A 22,324-nucleotide genomic window follows, 5' to 3' on the forward strand; every position below is an offset into this window, starting at 1 on the left:
TGTTCATTTGGAGAAATAATCGTTCTCCACACATGCCCACTGGGGGCCCACCCTGCCATTCAGGGCCAGAGCTGTAGACCGTTCAACGCTGCTCTGAGTGGCTCCACCTCCCTGTGCATTTCCCTCCCCCGGGCTCTCGAAGGAAGGTGCTGGCTGGTAGGGGGTGGACTGGGGTTTTCAGCAGCACGATGTTTAGGAAAGGCGAGTTGCTCCACTGTTCTTTGGGCAACTCCAGTGGCCCCTCGGACCACTTCTGAATGCTCAAGGGCAAAGCTGCCATCAATCCCCAATAACAGACTCCCAAAGGAAACAGAGTAGCTACTCCAGCCCACATTCCAAGGCCACTTGTCCTGGAATTCTACAAAGTCCTTCTCTGCTTCAGAATAAGTCTCCCTGAGCCAATAGCAGGAAGAAGGAGATCAGGAGCTTCCTACAGAGGCAAGCCATCAGACCTCACTTTTGGCCCCCAGTTAAGGCTACGGGGTCTGTCCCATGTCCTTTAAAGGATGAGAGAGAGCATTCTGTCAAATTGACTGCTGACATTTACTGGATCCCAACCTCTGGCCAGACACTAAGCTAACTACTTCATCATCAGAACAATCCAGTGAGATAGGGACTCTACTTATCCCCCTTTTACAGGTGAGAAAACAAAAGCACAGAGAGGTTACAACTTGCTCAAGTTCACCCAGCTGGTCAGTGTGAAAGCCAAACTGTAAAGCCATCTAGCAGAGATAGCAGGGGCCTGGTCCTCAGTCAGTTTGGCCCCAGGCTCCTCCTCTGTGAAAAAAATTCATGTGTAAAAGCTACCGATGCTGTTAACGCTCCCCAGGCTGTTGCCAAGGGTACTGGCTGCACCCCTCCCATTATCTGAGAAGCCTTCCCTGGTGACTCCTACTAAAAGAGCAAAAGCCCCACCCCACTACCCCCCTACCCAGCTGCTCCGGTCCTTTTTCTGCTCAGCACTGGCTGGCCCACTGTGTGTGTGTGCCTGTGGGCACACCTGTGCACATGCACTTAGTAACCAACTCCCACACTCTGTGTCGGGCCCCAGTGAGGCAGGGACCCTGTCTGCCTTGTTTACCCACATACCCACAGCTCCAAGCATGGCAGGTCAGCACGTGGGGCGTGCTGAAGCGATACTGGAGAAACAAACGAGCTAGTAATGAATAGATATTGAAAATGAACTTAAGTTGTACCATACTTGGCACACACTTACTAGTCATGCTTTTTCTCTTTTATCGTGGTGAGGACACGGACCTTGGGTGCTGGCCCTTCACATAGTGGTAAATGTGTCACGCAGTGTGGCTATCTAAGGGCACAGAGCCGAACAGCAGATCTCTAGAACATCTTTACCCACATAAATAAAATTCGATGAGCAGCTCCGCCTTTCGGCCCCTGGCTCCGCCATTCCATGCTTTGCTTCAGTGAGGGTCTCTATTGGAAACGCCTCCTGTCGGTGGGAGCAGGCAGTATTCTATCTGAATCTGAATCCTGGGTGATGTGGTAAGGGTTCAGGAAAAAATAAAAGTTCTGTTAGAAGACATAACCAAAACAGAAGGGGAAAAGGCAGCATGTAGAAGACAAAGAGAGTAGAAATACTTCAAGAACTTTTTAAATAAGAGTGACTACAATGAAGCAAGAAAATCTGGATGAGATATTACAATTCCATGACCTGCAGGGAGCAGCACACTATGACTTAACCCTGGTGTCTCATCGAACGCCGGGTGAGCTGAAGGTAGTATGAGCCCCCTTGGCCTCCGTAGATCTGCTTATAAAACGTGACCCAGCATCTAACTCTTGTGGTCAACTCAGACCGCCTTATCTTCTTTTCTTACTTGTATTTTTATCAGACTTGCCACTTCCCACCCCCAACCTTAGGAGGAAAATGCCTGGCTTCATAGTTTTCTCTTCTACAGCAGAGGCACTGAATAGAATGGGATACCTGCCCATCTCCTGGGTGGGCCAAACACCCTCTGAGACTCCCACGAGACTTCTGGCAGGAGTCAGTTTACAACCGTAGCATGCCTCCTCCACAGTGCCAGGACGCTGAAGAAGATATGCCTTAGGAGGACTAAGAATTTAGAGGCAAGAAACACAACCAGAGCAACCTCCCAAAGGTCGGAGCCATTGCCCCTTGAAACAGCAAACTCGCCCACACCAGAAGGCTCCAGGAGAGGGTGCATAAATGCTGAATGATCCTGTGCTAAACCTAGACAATGGAAGGCAGCTGCAGCCCAGGGCGTGGCTGGGGGGTCCAGAGGCCAGGAAGGGGTCAAAAGAGAGGCTTCAATGACATATTTCTGTACAGCCTCTAGGAGGCGATCCAGTGCAGTGGGAGGACCTTAGGAGTCCGTAGATCTTGGATTCAAATCCACCCTTCCTACTCATTAGCCACATGCCCTTCAACACACAGTCTTGTCTCTGTCTGTACAGTTTTTTCTCCAACAACTGACAGAAGTCGTTACCATCTACCCTGTGAGGTGCAGAGGTTAAGGACACAGGTCAGGAGCCAGGCTGCCTAGGCTGAGTTTCTAGCTTACTGGTAAGGTGCCTGTGGGTAAGTCCTTTTATGTCCCTGACTTGATTTTCTCGTCTATGAAGTGGATAAAGGGATGAGACCTACCTCCTATGACTGGGGGAGGACTGTGTGTAATAAATCAGATAAAGTCTTTAAGAGTACCCAGCATGCACTAAGTGCAAAGTAGATGTTACTTTCATCGTTTTCATTGCTGTCCATTGTTTGGGGCTTGTCATGAGCTTCACATAGAAGAATATGTGAATGGCCCTGGCTGGCGTGGCTCAGTGGTTGGAGCATCATCCCATGAACCAAAATGCTGGGTGTTCGATTCCTGGTCAGGGTACATACCTGGGTTGCAGTTTCGATCCCTGGTTGGGGCAGATAGAGAAGGCAATCAATCAATGCTTCTCTGTCATATTGATATTTCTCTCTCACACTGATGTCTCTTTTGCCCCCTCCCTCCCTATGTCTCTAAAATCAATAAATATATTTTTTTAAAAGAAGAAGAAGAAGAATACATGAGTACACTGCACCGTAGTTAGGTCTTGTGTCCCGTTCTTAGGGCAAGTCAGATGCCGAGTCTAAGCCCAAAAGGGGTTCCTGGGACAGCTTGACGAGGAATGTCCAGGCCAGCGCTGTTCCTTGGATGCTGTGGTGGGAAGAGAGTGCACTGGGAAGGGGTTGGCCAGGGCCTGCCCCCCAGAGAGTCACAGGAACAAAAATAGGAAGCCCGGGCTGGTATTTACAGTAAGTCCTCAGGCCCTGACCACATTGTCTTGTCTGTGGTGCATTTATTTTGGGGACAAGCACTGAAGTCATTGCTGCCCGAAAATGCTCCAAGCTGGCCCGTCTAGTCTCTGCTTTCCCATGAGACCCCTGGGGTGAGGGAACCAGACCCACAGGCAGGACCAGAGGGCCCTTGAGTCTAGCAGGCCGACCACAGGCCGGGCTCAGGCCCCTGCCCAGAAAGAGACCCGGGCTCCCGGCAAGGTTTCCCAAGGTGCCTGCAGCAGGAAGCGCTGAGGCGGAGGTGGCTGAGGCGGAGCCCTATCTCACCCTCTCCTGCTTTTGGTCTCACTTTCCTTTTCCTCCAAGGCTGCCTCGGCCCATCTTCCTGAGTCTTAGGGCTCTTTTCTCTTCATTTCTTATAACTCAATAGGAAAAGGGAAGTGGATTCTTCAAAGCCACCTCCTGGCCTTGATAAGCAAACCCACAGACCCAGACTGGGGCGCTGGCCTGGCTGGGCCTCTGTTAGCTGCTGCGTGGGCCCAGCGACAGTCTGCAACCTTTGGGTAGCCAGAGTCACTGGGCTTCTCCGGAGACAGGGCTGGCCGTGACGAGGGGCTCCTTTCTGAGAGGTTGCCTGGCTAGAGCCTCCCCTCTGCTCTGGTATACTACTGGGATGGGGCACTCCATAACTCACATGCCTGTCTGACCCCTGGCCCCCAGGCCAAAGAATCCTGCCCCGTCCCCGCAGTGTAGCCTCAGGTCCCCAATTGCAAACTGGAGAGTGAATAGGGCACTGGCTTACAAGTCTCTTTATCTTTAAAGAAAACGTTCCACAGAACCCGCACTTGCTATCACAAAATGTTTCTGAAGGCAACTGAGGACCTGTAGCTACATCTGCTTGCCAGCAACCTGCCTTACCTGCCTTCCAAAACCAACTCTAAGAAACCCCTTACGTAGAGCTGCTGTGGACAGTTGTGCAGGTTACACACTGCACAACCTTAGATGCTGCCGTTCGCATCGCATTGTAGACTGTGAGGATGGCTCCTCCCAGGGCCGTTCGAGACTCAGCCGCACATAGTGGCCCCAAAGGTGGAGCATCACAAAGCAGAATTTTAAAATTACAGGACCTAGACCATTACCTTGCAAGCTCAGAATGCAGATACTCCTCTATCACGTAAGCATTCTACAGTGACTCCTTACTGAAGTGAGTGCATAAGGGATTAATCCACTTGTGCTATCTTTACATTCACAGGACACAAATGCCTTTTAAACGCCCATGTTTTAAGGGCACAGCTGAAGAATTCTGGGCTTTGCCTAATGCAGGAAGGAGATGCAGAAGGTCCAGAAGTCTTACTTGTGCCTCCCAGTAAATTCCAGAACACAAATGTCCTGCCTGTCTGTCACTGGTACTTTCTAAGGGCCGAGAATTATGCCTCTTGGGCACTTTTACTTCCCCAGAAGACAATGTCATTTTTACTAAACCAAGGAGAGGAAGAAAGCAGATTTAGCCACCACCTACTTTTGGCCAGAAATTATGTTAGCAATTTGACTGATGTCATCTCATTTATTTCCACCACCACCCTCTGGGTTTTTATCATCACCTTTTGAAAATGAAAGATGTCAGGCTAAGAGCAATCGAGCATATCAGGGTGCAAAGCTGTGATTAGAATTCGTGTGTGTGCAAGCCCAAAGCCTGTTCTTGCTCCTCATCAGATGGAATCCCACCTGTGTGTTGGGCACCAGAAACCCCAGAGGGTTGTATTGAAATGTGCGTTCCACTTGAAATCTGAATGTCTGGAGGGCAGTCCCAGAAATTGCTATTTAATCTCCCTGGGATTCTGATGCCTTACCTGGTTTGGAGACTGTTTGGGAAGGTGAATTGCATTTGGCAGTAGAAATAATCTCACAGAGCCTACTTTTCACACTTCTGTTTGCTTTTGTTCGTGTTTTCTGCCGAGGACAATGTCTTCTATCTTCCATCCTCAAAGGCCCACTTCTAATTCAACCTTCTCCAGGAAGCCTTCCTGGACTGCTTACCCAGCATGTGGTCTCTCCTCCTCTTTTCCCCACGATTATCTCTTCGTGCTCCTCTAATGCACTAACCATCACATGTCTTGTAAAGGAGATCCCCACGCTCTGCCAGCCTTAAACTCCTGCTGGACAAACCCCGAGTCTTGCATATGAGTCTTCATTCACTGAACACCATGAAGGACACCAGATGCCCAGACAGAACCTTAGATGCGAATCAAAGAGCATTTACTGAATTGAGTTGGGTTAGATCTAATGGTCAAGACACTTCATTACAAACCGGTTTATGTGTGGCCAGTCTACCGACCTCTCAAAACTCTTGACTGTTTCGGGCTTCTTTGTCTTTGATGACCAGAAATAATCTTTCTCCCCAAATGGTTAGATTTCTCTTTCTGCTTCAAGCATCATCTCCTCTGATCATTCCCACCCAAGGCAGCTTTTATTATACCTGCTTCTGTGAAACCTTGGTCAAGATAGAACTTACTGTAAGTATTGTATATTTTCTTGTAAGCCCCTCCCACTGGGCTATGAAGTTGTTCGTATTGTGTTCCTAGGGCTTGGATGGGCACATATTAGACGCCCGATATAGATAGAATGAATGACCAAATGAATGAATAAACCAAAGAATGGGTGGGAAAATAACCAGGTCTGGGTAGCATTGCTTGCTCAAAAGATTGGCCAGTCTTTCTTCCCAGAGTCCGTGTTTCAGAACATGAACAAACTGCAGCAACCCCCTGCCCAGGCCTGCGCTGCACAGATGTCCCCAGGAGTCATTTGGTAGTTCTGGTTGGAACTGGTTGTGTGCAGACCCTCTTGGCTGGCTACCCAACACCTAGACAAGACCAGGGACATGGTAGACAGTCTCATCTGTCCTTCCTTTTCAGCTTCCTTCTTCCTTTCCCTTCTCCTTTGAGTCCAAGGTGCCACTTGTGACTACTGGGGGCATTTTCTGAAGTGGATCCCAGACTTCAACAATGACCTTCACGGCGCCACTCATATGATAGAACAAGGGGCTTGCGTGGACCTTGAGTGGACCTCTTCCTCCTGGCCTCCCTGCCCAAGTTCCACGGGCATCAGGAAGGACACACACTCGGGGTCCCTGAGGTTTCATCAGCAAGTCCAAATGCAGGTCACAGGGGTCAGTATCTGTCCCCGTTTGTGCCTGTAATCAGGAACAAATGCAGCAACAACTCTGGACTTGCTTTTCTAGTACTTTTTAAGAGACCTTTAACCACAGAATTTTTATTAGCTCTCTCTCTCTCTCTCTCTCTTTGTCATTTAGCAAATGAGAAAAATCTCCACAAATTGAAACCAGATGTGTTTGCCTGGGCTATCAAAAGCTACAATGTTTTTATCATGTTCGTTTTTATTTATTCAGTCTCCTTAGCTCCCTAGTCATGAGGCTCCAGCGTTTTCTCATTATTTTGAAAACCAGGAGATGTTGGCATGTGGTGAGTTGCTTCTCCACCCGTCCTGTAAGCTGAAAAACTCTAGATGCTTCTATGTTCGGAGAAGAAGTAGGGGAAACATGTAAAACGAAAATCTCTGTTCCGTTGCCACACATTCAGTCAAATATGCCATCCTGTTTATATAATTAAGCCCTCATATTATGGCTCCTAATAGTGGAACTGGCATAATTTTGTATCTTATTAAAGTCAGTGATATGATTAGAACAGTATGACGTACACCATATGACTTCCTACTTCCATGTGTAAACCAGGCCAGGTCTTCGCGGTGTCTCTGAGCTTTTACACAGCCCAGCGGTCCCTGCGAGGCCGTGGGCACATGGAGTCCACCCCATGCATTCAGCAGCACTGACACTCATGCACGCTGGCACCACGCCCACCAGCTTGGTGTTCAGACCCACAGAGATTCATCTATTCATTTCCATCCCAGGCCGAGTGAAGAGAAAAATTAATATTCCTAAGTAGAAAAAAGACCAAATAAGCTGCTGAGAAAGGTTACTTTCATTTATATCTTAACCGCGTAAGAGGCACGCATGTGTGCGGTTAATGGCAAAGGGGACGAAGCCCAGAGGGGGTGCCCAGACCAGCGACAGCCTCTGGGCCGCCTTGCAGCCCTGAAAACTCAATTAACCTCACAGGGCCTCCCTTCTCTGTTCATTAGTATTTATTTATTTGATTTTCTTAAGCTTGCTCTTTGTGGTAAAAGCAAAAAAGAAATCACCTCCGGGCATAGGCACCAGAGAGTAACAATTAATTAAAATACATAAAACAGAGCTGAGATGGCCAACAGCCTTGAACTTGGAGACAGCCAGATAAGCCTTTTGAAAGGTTTATCCCCTTAACTTGCCAGATCTGCAGAAGGAGGCCAAGATCACAGCAATGAAGAATTCGCTAAGTGGGGGGAGAGGCTTCAGTGTTCAAAGATCTCGGGAATCGTTAGCAGCCATGCCTGGCTAACCAGGCGCTACCTACAAAACTTCTCTCAAAACTGTATAGTTCTCAGCTTTCCGGTCACTGTTGGAACTATTGAGAACTTGGAAGAAGAGCAGGTTGAGCATCTATGCCTTTAAACAAAGCACTGACACTCCCCCCTGTGTGCCCCACCCCCACCTCAGAGCCAAGCCAGGACCCCTGTGGGAGGTTAAAAGTAGGCACATGGACTCAAAATAAGGTTTCTCTGAAGAATTGGTGCTGTCCATGGAGGAGGAAGAGTGCAATGGGGAGCCCGGTCCTTGGAGGAGTGCCTGCAAAGATGGAGACCTACTCTGTGCCAGGGACCACTCCAGGTACCTGTGCAATAATAGTTCCTGGGGAATTGAAACACCAGGTCAGGAGGGACCACAAGCAGCAGGTGAAGCCAGCCTAGCCTGAGCCTTTTACATGGAAACATTTCCTCAAGACTGCCTCCACAAAGCCGGCCATCTCCACGGGGCTGCACTCGGGTCCTTCCATTCGCCCACGTGTCGTGGGTATCAGCCCCTGAGCGGTGTCTTCATTCTTCTCAATGGCTACAATTACAGGCATCTATAAATGTATCATTTCCTAACTTTGGGAGATGTCTGGCTACGTATTTGAGGTTGTTCCCCATGATCTGTTATCACAAGTATGGATTCAATAAATAATCTTTATACAGGTGCGGCATAAACATGTCTCTTGAGGTCACATTTGTAGAAATGAAATCACTGGGGCAGCAAGGAAGTGCTTGCTGAACACTGGTGGACACATCGCCTTTCCCGGGGGCTGTACCTTTACCAGACACTCTCGGAGAACAGGTTTGTCACGTGGTGTCACGGAAAGTCGACTGCTGCTGGCTGTGGTTCTTTGCCTGTGCTGGCTTGTCCCGTAGAAGCATCTCCAGGCTACCAGTCCATACGGTCATGGGGCTGCACCCCTGGGTGAAGCATGGACTTGTATTCCTGGAATCACGCATCCTGAATACTTGAGTCCACAGGGGCAGATATCAAAGAGGGAATCTCTCTGGTCTGAGGTCTGCCTTCCGCAGCCCCATTTCTTTCTGTAGGATCTGACTTTTCTTTGGGTGATTCTTAACCAACCATTATTTCCTTCCCTTTCTGAGGCTGCAATCTAGACTCGACTGCTAGGCAAACATAAGAGAACACACTTCCCCAACATTCGTACAAGATCCACAAGTACAATACTTAGTTACCGGCATTTTTCTCTCTCTAGTCATTGCTGCTTTAAAAAAAAAATGTGTCACGTTTAATAAAAGGCCCTTGTCTTGCTGACAATGTTGCTAAGTTTGAATAGATAAACATTGACAGAAAGTAGAGGGGAGCCAGCAACAGGCAAACATTTCTGCACAATATGAGAGGAATCTGGGCATCTGAGAGCATCCATCATAAAGCTAACAGGATACTGGGAGGCTGAGGTGGTGTTGACTGGGCAGGCAAGTGAGCCTTCTCCAGAGATCCCAGGACCCACAGACCTTTTGAACAAGCAGGTTACCTAATGTTTACTCCGAAGCAACTTACAATGCTCTGATATAGACTTCCTCTTCGTCCCCCTAGGCTAAACCATTGCTAAGGTCAATCACCATTTTAAATGTTGGGGGTGGGGGACAAACCATTTCTTGGCTCCTGATTACCAAGTCCTTTTCTTATCTCTAACTAAATCACATGTCTGAACCCTGCTTTGTTTTTCATTCATAGCACATCTCATTAACTAGCAGGGCACATTTGTTTATTCCTTTACTATTTGTCTCCCCTCTAGAATATAAACCCTGTAATCACAGCAACATTGTCTACTTCCTTTGCTTCTTTGTTCCCATTCCTTAGACCTATTGCTAGCATATACTAGGTACTCAATAAATATTTGTGCAATTGACCAAGTAAGCAAAGAATGACCACAGTGAGTGGAAAAGAAAACACGAACCCATTCAGACATTGTTCAAAACACAGCAGACTAAAAACAAATGTCCCAATGTAGCTGAGAAAACATCTTTTTTATAAGGAACAGAGTGAAATTAAAGTCTGAGGGTTTAAATTAAGGGAAAAAAACATTGGTCCTCTTATCCTCATATTTCACAGACTAATAGCATTCGCAGACTTCGGTACTTAGAAGGATTTTATGAATTTCACATCCTCTGTAAAGACATGACTTCCTGCCACGAACAGGGAGGGTGTGAGTCCTGGTCCAGATAACCATGAGCATCCATGAGTAATTGTGACCAAAATCCAGCCTTGCACTGGGAAGCAGGCTTACATCGCTGAGGTCAGCAATTGGCTTTTCCATCCTCAGTTTTGTGCCAGCCCAGACAACTTGGGCTGCACCAGAGATAATCCAGACTGTGCTCACACTTTTTCTCTGCTACAGAATAGCAGAAGACATCCTAGTTCCTAGGAGTAGAAACAGAGAACTGACTTGACGGCAAGAGTTATCAGCATTTTCACCATCAAAGTACGACTTTTCCACTCGCCCTGACCCCTTCGCCATTCTCTCTAGTGTATTCAGAACAGCCACCACTGCGAACTAAGAAGATGCCATTAGCCAGATACTGAAGTCATTAACTCCACCCGCACAGAAGGGCAGGGAGGCTAAAGAGTCACGTTCGGGCAACCAAAGCGAAGTCTGAGCAGCAGTCTCTGGCCCAAGTAACCCAGAGCCACATAAAGAGAAGCAAGAAGCTGAATAGCTATTTCATGACGCAGCGTAGACTACTCGTGTGAACTGCTCAGAATATCTGTGCAGACGGCCTCAACTTACTTGAGAATTGTTCTCACCTAGGCTGCACAGAGACCATGGAGATAAATGGTGTCGGTGAAAAAAACTCCACAGACATCCATCCCAGTGTGCAGGTACCCTCATTATGGGAACGGTAATAGAAGCATCGAATTCCTCGACAGTCGGCACCACTGAAACATCCTGGCATTCTTTGTTGGAGAGAATTCGACATAAATCCATTCAAATAAATTAACACCCTCGTTTTGACTGTCTTTTCTGGCAGAAATAAACAGTTCACCATGCCAGTTTATGAGCTGACCTATGAGATCTCTTCTGACAAAAAAAATACAAGCTATGCAAAGTACTTCGTTATATTTTAACACCAAAATGAAAGTGGTTCGCTTTGCTGTTTTTTTCTTTTCTCCTAAAACCTCCTGTTCTCTTACACTCTATATAACACACATGCGATGGCGATTAGAGGAGGAGGAGGAAGAAAGAAAAAGGAAAACGGACAGGATGCGTGTGGGAGATGCGTATTACAGCTTATCAAGAAGAGAGAATGACCCCTCATTTTCCATATTAAAAAGCCCAGGAAACAAATCAATCAACCATTCGTTTAGTGATTCTCTCTGAACATCCCACATCTGGTATTACAACATAGCCCGTACCTTTCCACATTTCCATACTACTTTTATGAATAAAGTCAAAATTAACCAAAGAAGCCAGTTTCCAGAAAAAAAAAACCTGGAAATGGCAAGTTGGACTGCCTTCTTTTAATTTTTCTAATTCTGTGATGTTCTGCTTTTTGATCGAGGATTCGTCTATAAATAGTAAAATCTTAAGCATACAACTCAATGAATTTCTACCTATGCATAAACTCACGTGTCACCCCCAGGTCAAGACACAGGACACTTCCAGAGCCTCGGAAAGTTTTCTCGTGGGACTTCCCAGGCAGTACCTACCAGTTACCCCAGGGCTAAACACAGTGTGATTTCTTTCACCTTCATTTAATTGTCTTCACTCTTGAAATTTATGTGCCTGGAGTCAGGCATTATTGTCCTCTTTTTGTCTGTCTTCTTTAGCTCAGGATGACACAATGGAGGGTCATCCATGTTATTGGAACTATCGTTAGTTTATTATTTTTAATCAGAAAAATCAGTGGGAAAATGGATAAACACGTTGTAGTGTGTCCATACAATAGATCGCTACTTTATTTTATCTCAGAGAGATCTAGTGATCTCTGGCCCTAGTAACCCAGACACACTACAACGTGTGGTGTGTCTGTAGTGTGTCCATTGTATGGACACACTACAACGTGTTTATCCATTTTCCCACTGATGAGCATGTGGGTGGCTTCCAGTTCTGGACTGTGACCCAACAGCTGCCATGAACACTGTGGACATAGGTACGCATTTCTCTTGGGAATGACATTTCTGGGTGTAGAGATTTAACTTGATTAGAAACTGCCAAATAGTTTTCCAAGGGGGTTACACCATGCTCCTACTTGCTTTTAAAATGCCCATGTTTTTAACTAAAAACACTTTGCACCCACGTGTCCGGATCCCTCCCCTTCCACACATGGTTTGTTCCTGAAATACAAACTATTACCTGGAAAGGTGCCGTGACAGGTTTCAGGCTATGGAATCAGAGGAGCTTCAAAACCCTATTCTCTCACTTATTTATTAGTTTTCAGACTTTGAGTAGGATGTCTTTAATTGCATCAAGGCTCCATAGGTTTTTGAGAAACAACTACATGGTATCGACTTACTCTGTCGGTTGGTTGGGAGAACAAGTGAGGTGACACATATGGGAATCTCCTGTGCAGGTTCAGAGAGAGCCGAGCACTAGGTAAAACTAAGCCCCTCTCCCTGCATTTCCGAACAAGCACCGCCCCCTTCAAGCTGAAGTTTTGGGGGTCTCTCCCTCTCTCCTATGCCCCAGGGGACTGAGGAGGAAGTAAATCTAGAAAAGAAAGACCCTGAAGTTTACAAGGTCAGGGGACCAGATACGGATCTGAATCTGTCTTCTCACAGCAGAAGGGAGAGTCTCTATTTACAGTAGGCCCCCAGATGGAAGTGATTTGTTCAGAACCGTCTTATTCTTGAGTGTGATATTTGTCCACATCATAAAACCACAGGCTACAATGTGTCTGACATTATACCGAGTGATATAACCCGTCCTAATGATATTATAATAAATCCCAAATGAGGCAGCCATCACTCGGCAGCCTTTTCAAAGTGTTCCTGAAATAGTTTTTACAGAACAAGGGGTCTGTGTGCCAAATGCAGCCGCTCACATGAGGCCGGAGGAGTCAGCTCAGGCACACACAGGGGCGCAGCTCTGGCTCAGCTCTTGGCTGGGGACGTTTTCTTTTTATATTAATCTCCTGGCTTTTTATGAAAAATCAAAATACTTCTTTTTTATTTTTTATATGAAGGATGGAATTGGACATTTTCTAAGTGCAATAAAATGTCCCCCAGGGTGCTTTTTTCATTATTATTCTTCAAATCAGCAGTTTCTGTGTCTCTTCATTAGTGAAAGCCAATGACCTTCGTCTTGGCTTCACCTCCCCCGGTGCTCAGAGAACGCTGACCACATTTCCTGCCTTCTGGTGGGGAAGGGTTGTTTTGCTCTGCTTTTCTGCTCACATACATAGGTATGTTTCTGAGATACCATGTGATCTGTTTCCACCAGCCTGGGGAGCTTGCTGACTCAGACAGCACTGAATTCCTTCTAGGACAAATGTGCAGCCCTTTCTGGCCTTAAAGGCAAGAACCACAGAGGTCCCATGTCTCCCCTAATGGGGTTGGAAGCACCATCTTGCTGGACTGTGGGCTTGGAATGAGGAGGACCTGGAGCAAGAAAGAATATCTTTTCCACCTCACTCTCACCCTCACAAACAAGCCACTGCCACCTCAACCAGCATCCCTGCTTCCGTGTCCAAACCCACAGCCCATGTGTTTATCTCCCTCATCATTTCCCTGCCCATCTTCCCTGCAATCATCAGCCTTCTGGCCATCTCCACTGCAATGGATCGTCTATGGTCAGGATCTTCCCATCACACCTCTTTCCTCTCCCTTTTCCATCCCACATGGTTCCATCAGTGATCCAGACTATGGGTCCAAGATGCAAGTATATGAGTTTGACAGTTACTGGAAAAGATGACATTCTTTTCATTCTCTCACTAGGACCACAAGGATGGATGAGGTGAGCCTAAAACTGCTAGGGATCATTTACTGCCTCCAGGTAAATTTAATATACATTTTTAATATGGCCATTATAGCATACAGGAAATTAAATAGAAATCTATCAGTTTTACAACTGTAAAAATATACAACATCTCCTATATTTGTTTGAAAACATTGAGCATCTTAGTAATAACCTGTCAATAAATGTGGAGGGTATTTATTAACAAACCATAACACTTTCTACCAGCCCAGAAAAAAAGTCATAGAATGGAAAAAGCACACCATTTTAGCACTTGGTAACATGGGAGAACTTTCTGTTATTTTTGCCCCATTAAGTTACGTGACTTCTACCTGTAAGAATGGTGAGGGCAGGACAGCAGCCTCAGTGGGTCAAGGGTGGGGCGTTCAGCTATTCTCAAGCCATAAGCTCTAATCTCATTTTCCCCATTAGATTTTGGACTTGTGTGGGACCCATTACTTCTTTCCTCTTTCCTATTTCTCCCTTTTGGAATGGGAGTGTCTATCCTATGCCAGTCACACTATTATATTTTGGAAACACATAATTTGTCTGGATTTGCAGGTTCACAACGGGAGACCAATTTGCCCCAGGATGAATCATACCTTGCATCTCACCCATATCTTATTTAGTCGCTATTTAGATGAGACTTTGGAATTTTAGACTTCAGAGTTCATGCTGGGATGAGTTAAGACTTGGGGGCTGTTGGGATGAAATTCATGTATTTTGCATATGAGAAGAACGTGAGTTTTGGAGGGCCAGGAGTAGAATGCTGTAAACTGAATGTTTGTGCCTCCCCCCCCCCAAATTCATACATAAAAAACTAACCCACAATGGTATGTGGAGGTGGGGACTTTGAAAGGTAACCAGGTCATGAAGGCAGAGCACTCGTGAAGGGAATTAGTGTCCTTATAAAAGAGATTTCAGAGGGCTCCCTCTTGACCCTTCTGCCCTGTAAGAACCCTGAGGCACCCATGAATCAGGAAGTACTTTCTCACCAGGTGCCGGCACCTTGACCTTAGACTTCAACCTCCAGACCTGTGAGAAATAAATTTCTGTTGTTTATAAGCCACCCAGTCTGTGATATTTTGTTATAGCAGCTTGAACAGACTAAAACACAGACACACTCCACTTCACCCTTATTGTACATCAACAAGCCAACTTCTCTTCTGTGTTCAGGGTTCATTGTGCCAGCCAGCACAGGAACTCCCTTCCTTGTGGGTTCCCTGGCATGAGGCATGTAAAGAGGCCAGGAGGCAGTCCTGACTTCCATCTAAATGACCCATGGCTGTGGCCCCTGCATGAGAGCACTTCTCCCTTGGGCTCTGAACCTTCTAGATCAAGAGAACTTAGAATCATAGGAGCAGGATGCTAAACCTTTGCTCTTGGATCATTGGGGTAGATGTAAGAGTAGCTCATCCCCACACCTGGCTGTGGAGAAAACCAGTGTCATTTGGTCACTGGAGTAGTGCCATTACTGGAGGACATTATTATTCCAGCCCCACAAATTGCTGCCACCCAGCTGGTGCCATAAAGAGTCTCCAGAATTCTTATTCCAGAATTCTATCAGGTCAGCTGCTTAAGGGTGATGGAGAACATTGCAAGGCCAGTGAATTTAACCGGCATGAACCCTTTGGTGATGGTCATTTTCTGTCAAGTGACTTCTTGGTCAGAGATGATGCCATGTGGACCACTATGATGGTGAACAAGGCCTTCTGTGAATTCATGCTGGTTTTGGCAGAAACATGGTGGGCAGAGAAGGCAAATCCATGACCAGAGCAAGTGTCTATTCTAATGAGAACAAAGCACCGCCCCTTCTATGGGACGGTAGAAGCAATTCAGGGTAATCGCCCTGTCACGGGGCTGGCTCCCTGGGGGTTGGTGCCATATTAAGGACTCAGAGCTGGTGGATCCTATTGGCGGGTAGAGCACCAGGCTTTAGCCATATCAGCCTTTGTGAATGGGAGTTCATGTCACTGCACCCAGGTAAAACCGTCATCCCTGCCACCATGGCTATTTGGTTGAGAGATACAGACCTACAGTTCATAGAGGAGGTAGGTGCCAAGAGACTCGTGGGTGATATCTCACTGGAGCAAAGCAGGAAGGAGGTAGCAAGGCTAGTAGGAATCAGGGAGACCCAGGCTTTAGAGAACAGGCTGGCTTACCCAGAGTTTCTGATTGTGCATGGCTAGGTCAGAAAAGTCAGGGGAATGTCAATATCTTTCTCATAGAATATTCTGGAATGCTCTCGATGACCACAGAATCTGTAAGCAATGGCTGAATGCATGTGCTCCAACACCCCACTCAGTGGGCATTCCCCAGAGGGGAGAACTTATTTGGTCCTGCTTACTGATGGCACAGTTTGGGGGACCCACAGAGAGAAGCAAGAGCATCAGAGCCCATGGGGCTCTCCTGTGGCCCATTGTCTCCTCTTCTCTGTGGCCATCATAGACAATTGATGGCTCCTTGGTAATGGGCCTTCCAGCAGACCAAATCAAAGCAATGATGTGAGCTCTGTGCTTCCCCCTCTTCTACTTTAGCAAGCTTTTAACTTTAAAAGCCTCAGAGAAAAGGTTCCCTTTTGTTGTATATTTCCACCCCTCCACTCCTGATGTCATACCTACTTAGTATTACCTGATAGCACTAAACAGCACTCAGTCAGAGGCTCTCCCATCCCTGCCCCCAGCCTTCACCTGTCTTTTGTCTGCCTTCTCTCCGTTCCATGAAATGACATTGCAAGGGAATGTGTGCTGCAACCTTGGGACCCTTAATATATCCCTCTGGCCCCCTGGAAGCTCACCCCCCTCTCACAGCAGTTAGGGTTTGGGTAACCTTGTGCAGGGGACACAGGCCCTACTGGAGGTCAGAGAGCCGGCTTCATAAACCAGGTTCTACCAAAACTTGACCTCTCTGCTTCCTAGTCCATAAACTGGAGATGAGAACAGCCAACTAGAAGAGCTTTGTCAGGGGTAAAGATGCATCAACTTATAAGTAACAAAAATATTTTTCAAAGACAGGCAAGTGACAGTGCATCAAAGTCATAGCAAAGCCAGGAGAGATGATGGCTGCTGCACTGTCCACAGGAGGTGACAGACAGCTGGCCTCTCTTGGGGGGTGGTCAATTCCAAAGTTTGTTCTTGAAATTGCTCCTTACATTTTTCAAAGCTATTGTTTCCAAGGTATGTTTATTTTATGAAAAGGAAAATTATGGTTATATTTTGAGACCCAAATCATAATCACCAAAGACCTACATGCTCAAAGTGTGACCAATACGACCTCTATCAGATGAGCTAGGGTATTATTTAAATGCGTATTCCCAGGCCCTGGTCTCGACCTCAGCTTCCACATCTGAAAACTGGCTTAATAGTAGCTCTTGTCTAAAACCTTGGTTAAAAAGAGTTTAGCTGGAATAAATGAACAAGTGAAAAGTGAGTCGTTTGCAAGGGGGAGGAGCATAATTTGCAATTGGGTAAGATGACCCCTAACTTTCATTCAAATCTGACCTCTATTACCTCAAATCCCTGAGGATGTCTTGGGCCCCAAACAACCAGCAGAGTGGTCCCCATTCTTGTCCACAATATACCCTGACAAAATGTGCAGGAATTGGACCCCTAGGTTGGGCACTCAGCCAAGGTTGGAGCTGTTAGGAAATAAGAATGTGTGTATTTATTGAGGAAAATTAAAATGTGCATACGACTTTGTACAGAGGCGATTTATGAGGTTTTATGGAAGTGTCACCAAAAGGCCCACTCAGTCACTTAACAATGTCAGGTCTACAAACACCTGAGAGCTCAGGCAATAAAGCTCCCTAATGGAGTTGGTGTGAAGGCCATGGCTGTGGAGGGGAGTGTGAGCCAAGTGGTGCAGGTGCCTGCACCTGTGTGTCGTGTGCAAGGGCATAGATTGGTGGAAGTCAACATGCACGCACTGGTGGGGTATGCATATGTGTGGGCACTATGAGTGAGTAGCATGGGTCGCCCCAGGGGAATACGGAGCCACACTGCAAAAGTACGCCCATTACTCAGCCTCCCTTCAAAGGACAGCAGGGGACTGGCTGCTTCCAGGAAGGCTTAGTCATCACTTGCTGCTAAGACCAAAGACCTTGTGGATGTCAAGAAAATCAGACTTTCAGAGGAAAATACCTCTGAGCTGAGCATTCAAGAATGAGTAGAGTCTGGCCAATGGGAGGAAGAATGGGGGCCCAAACTCCCACCCTCTCTACTGGGCCTAAGCCCTCTTCATACCAGGTGTCTGGAGTTTCTGTGACTCTGTGAACCAGCCCCATGCCTAGTGCTCTCCTGGGAACACTGCCCCATGTTCTCCGTCACCTGCCCAGCCTTCCGGCCAAGGCCAGCAGAACAGATAGGGGGTCACTATTTCCTGAGGTTGTCTGCTATGAGAGACGGTTTAAGGAAGTACGCAGAAGGTATGTTGTTAAAGAGGAAAAGAGGAAGAAGAAGAAGGAAAAGGAAAAGGAGAGGAAGAAAGACTTTCATGGCAAGTCCCTAAACCACTCAAAATTAATCTTCGTAAGAATGACGCTAAGATGCCAAAGCCAGCACAGCCTCCCAGTGCAGGAAGGAGGGGTCCCACTTCCTCTCTCCCTTTCATTCTCCTGCAGCGTGAGGAAATCTTACATTTTGCAAGATCCCTTTGGTTGCCTGGGGCACGCCATCACCAAATGTGTCTTCTTGCACGCGACAAAAGTCACTTCTCTGCAAGACAGGAAGGAGCTCAGGACAAGCGTGGTTTGTGAAATGCAACCAGTCCCTTTGGTTTTTTGCCCCTGGTGAGCCAGAAAGGCTGGCCCAGCTTGGAGTCAGAGGTTAGGGTCCAGGAGTCTATGAATACCAGTCATGTGCTACGTCCTTGGCTGGACACTTCCACCTACATTGTCTAATCCTCATCCAAACCCTGAAAGGGGAAATTAGCAGAACCCTGACATGGACTAACACTCTGAGGAGCCAAGAGGCTGTGCCATCTTTATAAAGGCATAAGATGGGGAAGGGCAGAGCTGTCTTCCAATTGGAACTAGAGGTCTCTCGTCTTGTTCCCCCAGCACTGATTGTGTCCCACTCTCTTTAAAACACAGCACCTGCCTCATCCTTTCTCTTGTCTTCTGTCCTTTCTCCTACCAGATTGTGAGCTTCTGCATGTCCGGGACCAGGTCTGCTCTCCCCACCACCAAACAACTGCTCCCCACCTCCCTGTCTGCCCTGGAGGAGTGGTCCCCATTCTTGTCATGGAAAACATCAGGGAGGAAGAAGGAAAGATGGAAATACATGGGCAGCTCCCATTCTAAGCCTCACCACCACTTCTGACATCAGTTAAGATTCCTTGACAATAAAGAGAAAAATGTGAACACCAACATCTCTGCAACCTAAGCCTTTTAGATTCACACATGCACACACGCACACAAGCACACAGATCCACACATGCACACACACACAAGCACACACCGAGTCTACCCTCACTTCTGCCACTGAACATCCACTAGCAGGTAGGGAATATGACCACCAAAGGGATCAAGTTCAGGCCCTGGGCCCCCACTCTCAGCCAGAGCAAACACTGCCCTGGTAAAACATCCACATCACCCTCCCTTTTAGTCGGGGTCACTCATTCTGAAAGTGGACAGGCCAGAGAATCTATTTACCTCTGTCCCTGCTCCCAGGGACTAGCACCCTGTCCATCCTATAAGGGACTCTCAGGGTATGAGGGCTCCATGACCCGTGATGTTGGCCAGTGGCCCACAAAATTATGCCATTGAACTAGCTGGCTCAGTGTGTGGAAGGGGTGGCTGGGAATCACAGCTGGGTTTGATTTTACTGCAGAAGGTCTGGGCTATAGAGGCAATAGAACAACCAGGAAAAACTCTAATGGATGGATTACAGTTACTGATGTTACTCACCTCAGATCCTCCCCTAAATCTCTTGTAAACCATTGCTCAGGTTTTCAGGATGGGAAACTATCAGTGGAAGATCTTGACAGTGAGCAAATATGATGTAAAGTTAGAAACTCTGGACTGCAGCATACAAGGTCAATGCTTCCAAATGTCTGAGGGCAGAGGAACCACCTAGGCATCTTGTTGAAATGCAGGTTCTGATTCAGCTGGCCTGACATGCTGCATTCCTAAGGAACTCCTGGGTGATGCTTCTGGTCCATGGCTCACACCAGAATAGCGACGGGCCCAAGCTCAGGATGGCTGGTGTTGGTCCACTCCCTTCGACACTCAGAAGGAGGCCCAGCTCCTGCAAGAAAAACACCAAGCCCTGACTTCCGCCAAGATGGAGGTATAGGTGGGTGTGCCGTGCCTTCTCACACAACCAAGTTTAGGGACAACTAAATATTAGCATCAGAAAACACAACCAGAACACGGAAAATTGAACTTTTCGGAAGTCCGGTAACAACAAGTTCTTCAGCCCGACCGGTAAGGGGCGAAACCAGCGTCTCGTGAGGGGTTGCACAGGACTCCGGTCAGACGGACCCAGGCGCGGAATCCAGACGCGCGAATCCAGACGCACGGGTTCCAAACCCAGGATTGGACCTAGCGAGCGACCAAGCAACCCACCGGGTGAGCGACTGCTGAGGAGACAGTGGGGAGGCGGTGCTGCGTGTTGACTGCGGTTGCCTATCTGTGGGCGAGCGGACAGGCAAGGGAGTGGGCGCTTGGACCGGCCCGGCGGTCCCCGTGGCTTGCGGCAGTAGAGGGCGCCGCCATTTCCCCGCTCTGACCACGCCCCCACATACAGCGTCACAACCCAGCGACCTGGGAGTCCAAGGCGCCGCTTCTCACATTTAAAGGGCCAGAACAGACCAAAAATGTCGCAGGAAGACCTCAAAGCCCCAGAGATAAATCTAAGCGACGAAGAAATAGCAAAACTCTCAGACGCACAGTTTAAAACACTGGTCATCAGGTTCCTAACAGATCTGGTTGATTATAGCCACAAATTAGAGAAACATATGAAGGCTAAACTAAGGGAAATGAATGGAATTCCACAGAAAACCCATAGAGATGAAAAGGAAACTGGGACTCAAATCAATGAAGTGGCCCAGAAGAAAGCAAATAATGGCCAAACAGAAAAGAGTCAAGGAGCAAGAATTCAAAGAAATGAGGAGAGTCTTAGGAACCTCCAGGACATCTTTAAACGCTCCAATATCCGAATTATAGGGGTACCAGAAGGGGGAAAGACACAACCACCAGTGGAAAAATTATTTGAACAAATAATAAAAGAAAATTTCCCCAATCTGGCAAAGGAAACAGACTTCCAAGAAATCCAAGAAGCTCAGAGAGTACCAAAAAAGTTGGACTCAAGAAGAAACACACCAAGGCATATCATAATTACATTAGCCAAAATTAAAATGAAGGAGAGAATCCTAGAAGCAGCAAGAGCTAAGGGGACAATCACCTACAAAGGAGTCCCCATCAGACTGTCAGCAGATTTCTCAAAAGAGACCTTACAGGCAAGAAGGGGCTGGAAACAAATATTCCAAGTCATGAAATCTAAAGACCTACAACCAAGATTGCTCTATCCAGCAAAACTTTCATTTAGAATGGAAGGACAGATAAGGTGCTTCTCAGATAAGATCAAATTCAAGGAGTTCATCATCACCAAGCTCTTATTATATGAAATGTTAAAGGGACTTATCTAAGAAAAAGAAGTTAAAGAAACATGAACAGTGAAAGAACAACAAGCTCACAGTTATTAACAACCACACCTAAAACGAAAGCAAACTAAAAGAACAGCTAGATCAGGAGTGGAAACACAGAAATGAAGATCTCAAGGAGGGTTAGCAACAGGGGAGTGGGAGGAGGAGAAGGGGGGAGAAGGTACAGAAAATAAGTAGCATAGACAGTAGATAGAAAATAGATGGGGGGGCAAGAATAGCATGGGAAATATAGAACCTAAAGGACTTGAGACACATGGACATAAACTAAAGGGGGGTAATGGTGGGGATGGGGGGGCAGGGTGGAGGGGAATGAAGGGGGGAATAGAACAACTGTAACAGCATAATCAATTTTTAAAAATAAATTAAAAAGAAAAAAAGAAAAAAAAAGAAAAACACCAAGCCCTCTGGGTTGCAAAATTCTTTCCCAGCCACAACCTCTGACTCCCCCTGTACCCCAGCTATGCTCCAGAAACACCCAATGACCATCTGTTCCCCAGGCTTCCCAAGCCCTGCACCACCCGTCTGTCCTTACAGCTGCTAGTTTCCTGCCTGAAACGCCTGCTCCTTCTTTAAGGTTTTAGAACTTCCTACTCATCTTTCCTCCTTTCATTCCCAGTGCCTGTTCTGCTTCTGCTACTTGCTATCTGAAGAGACTTAAGTGAGTTATTTCACCTCTCTAAGCCTTGACTCTCTCGTCTGTAAAATGGGGATAGTAACAACATCCACCTCTCTGAGGTTTCTCTAAATATGAAATGAGATAGTACATGTAAATATTTAGCAAGATGCCTGAGACGTACTAGGTAATCAAAATAAATAAATAAATAAATAAATAAATAAATAAATAGGATATTCAGCTGGCTGGAAGGGCCAAAGATTTTTCATCCTGCAACCATGGCTCATCACCTTGCAGAGGGGGCCCCAGTGCCGGTAAATGCAGTTGTGACCTCTTTGAAACCTCCACTGGCCACATTTTGGCCCTATGTCAAGGTTGAGGTGATTCCTCCAATCCCTGCTGAGATCCCCACAGCTA

The sequence above is a fragment of the Artibeus jamaicensis genome, unplaced genomic scaffold (genome assembly GCF_021234435.1).
Source record: "Artibeus jamaicensis isolate MK-2021 breed Jamaican fruit bat unplaced genomic scaffold, CSHL_Jam_final contig_685, whole genome shotgun sequence".
Lineage (NCBI taxonomy): Eukaryota > Metazoa > Chordata > Mammalia > Chiroptera > Phyllostomidae > Artibeus > Artibeus jamaicensis.